We start from the raw sequence: 6717 nt of genomic DNA, 5'->3' as shown, positions 1-6717 counted from the left end.
AACTATTGTTTTCATCCACAGAAATAACTGATAGTAGAACCCTTCTAAATTTTCCCTTCAAATGGCATCCATCTAATCTAATAAATGGTCTATAGCCATTACGAAACACTACTTTGTTGGCTTCATAACAAACAAAGCACTTTTTAAAAACTGGATTGTCAGCTATGTTATTTCTTGCAATGAATTATAGCTTAAACATTGAATCTGGGTTTGTCTATCCAACCATCCCTCCATACTTTGGAAGTTTGGAATATGCTTGGCATAGTTACCCTCATTAGTTTCTTTGGCAAGAAGTCGTGCCCTCTAAATCTGCATATAACTTAAGCTTATACCCCTTCCACAATATGGCTCTCATACTTTTAGTAGAAATTTCAGAATCAGATTGAGTTGGGCCAAGTTTCTTAGCTATCCATATAGAGGTTGCATCTGGATTTTTTTCTTTTCTGTGAGAACAAGTGTGCATAGGATTATATGACTTAATCATAAAAGTCACTTTGTCTTCAATGAATGAAGTATGAATCCTCCACTCACAACCTTAGTCATTTCATTCTTTATTCTTTGAAGTTGAAAACCATCTTAGATTGCAAATTCTTTCAATTCATTCCTAAAATGATCAACAACATCAAAAATCGTACAATCTTCTAACTTCACTTTACCTTCATCACCAACCACCCTTTTTTCTCTACATATCTATGGTGCGTGAAACTCATCAGAATTGTAATTTGATAAATCATCATTTCCAATAGTTGCTTCATCTCCTTCTGACACATCCACATCTTCTCCATTCATACCCCTTTCACTATCACTCTTACTATCATGTTTTTCGAACCCATCATCACTATCTAAAACTCAAATATTTATTTTCTAAACTCCATAATACATTATAGACCTAGAATATATATCCCAAGAATGCATACCAAACACAGTCTAAAATTCCTTTTTGCTTAACTATTCCATACTAGCTCAATCTACCTCCGTTAGAACAATGCCTCTCGTGTATGGTGCAGTATGATTAGCTCATACTAATTATCAAAATATATATATATATATATATCTTTGCAAAGCAAGACCTTTGGCTTTATCTTTCTTCTGCCTGGTTGGTGTCATTTGCTCTAACTTCTCACAAACACAACCAAGGAAAAGATTTGCATAAAAATTCTCCTCCAACCTTGGGGATACTCTCACCTTTCTTAAATACGGTGCTCCTACCCTATCAATGTGTATACTCTCACTTTTGATGAAAAATTCCCCCAGGAGATTGCACCTTTATCCATTTGATCAATCAGTCTCTCAAATTTTTGTCTGCAAAAAAAAAAAAAATAATAATAGAAACTGAGATATCAACCCAAGACAGCATTGGAGTTTGGAAAGGACTATGCTAATCTTAGATAATAATGCTAGTCTCACATAAGAGAGACTAGTCACTTAGAAGTTACAACAATCAAACTTCTGGGCATTAATCCAGGGTGGGTATGCTAGCCATTAAGAAGAGGGGTGGGTCAAGTGCTTATAGGCTTCCACTTCGGTTTTCTCCATACTTGGAGGCAAATCGGAGTTGCCATGCAACAACTCTGATAACACTTGTTAAGACTCTTGTTAGGACTTGGGTAGAGTTCATCCTGAAAAACTTGTCATTAAAGAGAGGGCAACCAAGTCTATATAGGCCTCACGTAGAGCTATTCACATATGACGTGGGATAACTATTTTTATGTGAACCCCAATGGTATGGGCCTTGTAAACCTTTAGGGTTGATTAATTTATAAAAAAAACCTGTTAGGATTGATGGTCTTTCAAAATTCTTCGAATCTCCTATGGCCCTGCACTGCTTTAGCATTATTCCCATCATAGGTGTAAACAAAGACATCACTCTCCAAGGCCAAAATATAGTCCATTGCAACAAGGTGATTCTGGTAATGATCAAAAGGCTCCAATTCCTCCTTTGTGGCTAGAGTGGAGTGGGAGAAGATATTTGGGTACGTGCTCACCATGAAACCCAGCCATGCTACTACTACCATAAATCTCCCCTGCAATTATGTAAATGTTTGTGGTGGACGAATAACCCATGGCCTTGAGAAAAAAAGCAGCTTCCCTAGGGGACATTGGACATCCTCCTTAGAGCCGTCATTCCTTGTTGTTGATCCTCTATTCCTTTCAATGCTTCACATTATACCTCATTTTATGGAGCTCTTCAGCCTCATCTGAGGTATGGTTGTGGCTACAGCCAGTGAATGCAAGTATGCCTTTCTCATATCTATAACTTTCAAATTAGGCATAGTAATTGTTAGCCAGATTGTATTGTAACTAACACAACACTTTTAATTAACGTTGGAGTTGAATACCTTAAATGGAGAGCAATATATGGGTTGCTATTGTTCCTCAGTCTATCAACTAGTTTCTATCCAAGTTCCTCTATCTCTCTTGTGTATCGTAGAACCTTGTAGTTAGCACGGCAATGGAGCTTTCAGATTGTGCTTGAGAGGCCATTATTAGCAAGTCGAGAATTAGTGTGTGTAAACTTCATCATCTTGTGCCGCCTTAATAGAGGTATATGTGCTCTGTAATAACTAGCCTGGAGAATTTTAAAACCCCAATTATAGCTCAAACAAACAAGCAAGGAAGGAAGGAAGGTATACAAAAGTAGAATGTACAGTCATCATGTTCATGAATAATTCTAACACAAAGTCACACAGACCTTGGACCATGAAATAGGGGCCTTTACAAGGGGTTTAAGGGTTGCATCATTCTTTGGAAGAGACCCTACTATCTCAATATCATCTTCACAACTTCTATGAAGTGCCTCCAATCAAAAATATCTTTAAAACCATTGCATGAAGGTGGCAAAAATGTAGAATTGGATTTAAAGAATTGCATTGTATCTTACTGATGAATCATTAAACATAATGAATGAATAACGAAACAACTCCAATGTGTACCTTGTATCTGTCCAAAAAGAATCATGATCCAGAGAAGGAAGACCAAAGTGGCATTCATGATCTTTACTATTGCAACCATATCACATATCTGCATTTTCACTCAGCTCCAAAAGAAGTTCATGTCAAATAAATAGCAAGTAAGGAACATCGTAAAGAACGAAAAGGAGGGGAGGGGAGGGGTACTACTTACTCCTGTTCTCATATGATTCAATCCACCATTGGCATGAACTATGATATAACTATTGGACCCATTTCCTTCCCTAAAAATTCAATAGATAAGCAAACAATAAATAAAGAATTTTGACAAATTCGTAATAGGGATTAAGAGAGATGAAGCCATCCATACTTATATGACTTTGTAGTCGACCAATGCATTGGTAATAGTTATTGTTATTTGGCTTCATCCAAATTTCAGGTGTCTGTAGAAAAAGAAAACCAATACAATCAAAGGAAAGAGGAATTCGAGCTCAAAGAATAACTAGAGATAAGAACAGAGGAGAGAGAGAGAGTGAAGCAAAGAACAGAGGAGGATAAAAACTAGGAAAGAAAGAAAAAGAAATCTCTCTAGTACCGGAGACTTCAACCACCACTTAGAGGGGATGGCTTCGCTAATCTCATCCTCCTTCATAACCTTCTGTGTCATGGTCCAATCATCCTTCAACGCTAAGAATCAAAAGCCCATTTTCTCTTCTCTTCAAATTCACATCAACATGACTAAGTAAAGACAACTTCAAAAAAATTGTGAAGACCACCAAAGTTATGAATATCAAAAAAATCCTATGGCTCATGTGCTTCCCTGATTTCATTGATTGCAACCATGAGACCAACCACAAAATTGTGCTCTCAATGACAAGAAGCCATGGCTTTGGCAGAAAAACTAGTCTCATGCAAAACAGTATAAATTGTATCATAGGGTTTTGGAGGTGATCTCCAAAATAACTGCCATTGCTACCGGCTTCTTCGTCTGAGAAATCAGATAAATTAGATTTTTTTGGGTCTATGAAATTAGTCACTTTTCATCTCATAATAGACCCCAAGATTCTCGGGCTTCAGTTATGAGAGGTTGTGCCACCAATGGACTTGAGCGGAAGAGAGGAAAAATGTAACTACCAAGTAGAATAACAAAGAGAAGAACGTAAAACAAAGTCTCTCTCTCTCTCTCTCTCTCTCTCTGAGAGAGAGAGAGAGAGAGAGAGAGAGAGAGAGAGAATAATCTTCAAGCATTTCCCTCTTGTATGCAATACAATAGGTTGCATATCTACATGGCATTCTAATTGCATCCCACACTTGACACCAACAACAAAGCTTAGCCTTATCCCAACTAAATGGGGTCAGCTATATGGATCCGCAAAGAAAAAAAAATTTTTGGGACATCCCACTCACGAACAATCGGCCACACTTGACACCCACACCTCCTAATATTCAAGTTTATCACAAACCTTGACGTGCCATCATTCCCTCAAATTCATTATAACCTACACATATGGACACACATGATATTGATTTCTAGTTCATAAAATCTAATTTCATTTTATCTTTGGAGTTAATCTCCCCTTATAAGAACATACTTGCTCAAAACTCTTATGTAACTTATCCATTAAGCTAATCCGCAGTTGATCAATTAGATATAAAAGGGTTTACTCTATATAGTCCTACCCAATAATTGAAGGACTCTATCATATTATTGGTTATGTGGTCACTCTTTGTTCGATGATCAAATGCCCATCTGGACCATGAACTGAGAGGATTTTTAATCAACCAATCATGCGTTTCCTTTTTTATGCTCTTCATCTCAGTCACTGCCTCTTTAAACTCAAGTTCTTTGTAAGCTCTATATGCAGTGAAAAATAATGATTCCGGCTTCTCTCCTAGAAACTGGAGCTTGAAGTTGACATGTAAATGCCTACTACAATACATGGTTTGTGAGTCAGGGAAAACCTCTCTTACTGCATCAATTAGACCCCACCACCATATAAGAAGGAAAATATTGTTGTCATTATGTGTTTGTAAAGCCATAGTATAAGATATAAAAAAAAATAGATAAATGGATAAAAGATAGTCAACCACAACTTTTGCTTATCTGACATGAAACTTAGGTATCCCATGTCATCTAATATAGAATGCAATGTATTATATAAGTTGCTAAACAATAAACTATCTTTGCACTCATATTTCATAATACCGAATGCAAGTGGAAACAACCATTGTTTTTATCTATAAAAATAGCTGATAGTAGAACCCCTCTAATTTTCCCTTCAAATGGCATCTATCTAACCCAATAAATGGTCTACAACCATTACGAACCCAATGTTGCTGGCTTCATAGCAAACAAAGCACCTTTTAAAAATTGGATTGTCAACTATGTTATTTCTTGCAATGAATTATAACTTTAACATTGAACCTGGGTTTGTCTGTCTAACCATGTTTCCATACTTTGGAAGTTTGGCATAAGATTTAGCATGGTTACCCTCATTAGTTTCTTTGGCAAGAAGTTGTTCCCTCTAAATCTGCATATAACTTAATTTAAGCTTATACAATATGACTCTTATACTCTTAGTAGAAAGTTTAAGATCTGCTTGAGTTGGACCAAGTTTCTTAGCTATCCATCCAGATGTTGCATCAGGATTTTTCTCTTTTCTATGAGAATAAGTATGCAAAGGATTATATAACTTAATCATAAAAGTCACTTTATCTTCAGTGAATGAAGCATGAATCCTCCACTCACAACTATCCTCTGCACAAACAACAAAGACCTTGTTCCTTTCATTCTTTATTCTTTGAAGCTGAAAACCTTCTTGGATTGCAAATTCTTTCAATTCATTCCTAAAATGATCAACAATATAAAAAATGTTACCATCTTCTAACTTCAGTTTTCCTTCATCATCAACCACCCTTTTTGCCTTATAGATCTATGGTGCATGAAACTCAACAGAATTGTAATCTGATAAATCATCATTTCCAATAGTTACTTCATCTCCTTCTGACACATCTCCATCTTCTCTATTCATGCACCTTTCACTATCACTCTTACTATCATGTTCTTCGAACCCATCATCACTATCTATTTTTTCATTCCTCATCATCAGAGGTTTAAACATACTACTATCAATTTCACTGAAATATGTAGTATCCACATCATCCTGAACCTCCTCTTCAATAAATTTTCCTTTCTTATTACAATTTGACTTTAACCAACCAATTGTGTCACTACCATCTCCACTTGAACCAAAAGTGGATGCAACTCTACTCACATTGATTGCACTAGAAGATCCACCATCACTTCTTCTATATTAATACCTAAAGCACCATCCCTTTGAACCTTTTTCTTTGGTAATCTACTTTGCCACTTTCAAGATCAATAATAGGTGCATTACCAATAGTAGGAACCTGTATTAATTTTTTTTTTTTTTTTTGACTTATTCTTGGAGTATCTCTACCAATCACTCTGAATAGATAGTCGTTAATGGTATGATTAGAAGAACTATTATCAATTTCTCTAACATTAGACACATAGACTTTGATTATCCTCACGTCTTCAAAAATAGAGAACACTTACATCAAAGATTCATTATTCCATATGTCTATCTTTTCCATATCACCAGGCAATATAGCCTGACAAGAAAATTTGAGAGACTTTCCATCTGGAATGTGGCCAAAAACTGTACTGTATATGTCACACAACAAGTCAAAATACACATACTTCTTTTTATCAATAAGTTTATGATCTTCCTTCCCACCATAATGGTAATACATGGTATAAAGATCCATCATACAATTGTTAACA

The 6717-nt window shown here is 35.9% G+C and overlaps 1 pseudogene; it reads right to left on the bottom strand.

The window, feature by feature from the left end:
* Nucleotides 1-690: 690 nt before the first annotated feature.
* LOC122071617 lies at nt 691-6686 on the bottom strand (annotated as a pseudogene).
* Between the last annotated feature and the right edge of the window lie 31 nt (nt 6687-6717).

Source organism: Macadamia integrifolia, unplaced genomic scaffold, assembly GCF_013358625.1.
Source record: "Macadamia integrifolia cultivar HAES 741 unplaced genomic scaffold, SCU_Mint_v3 scaffold_30A, whole genome shotgun sequence".
NCBI classification, from domain to species: Eukaryota; Viridiplantae; Streptophyta; class Magnoliopsida; order Proteales; family Proteaceae; genus Macadamia; species Macadamia integrifolia.
Note: the sequence above shows the minus strand (reverse complement) of the source record. Positions and strands in the feature narration are given on the sequence as shown.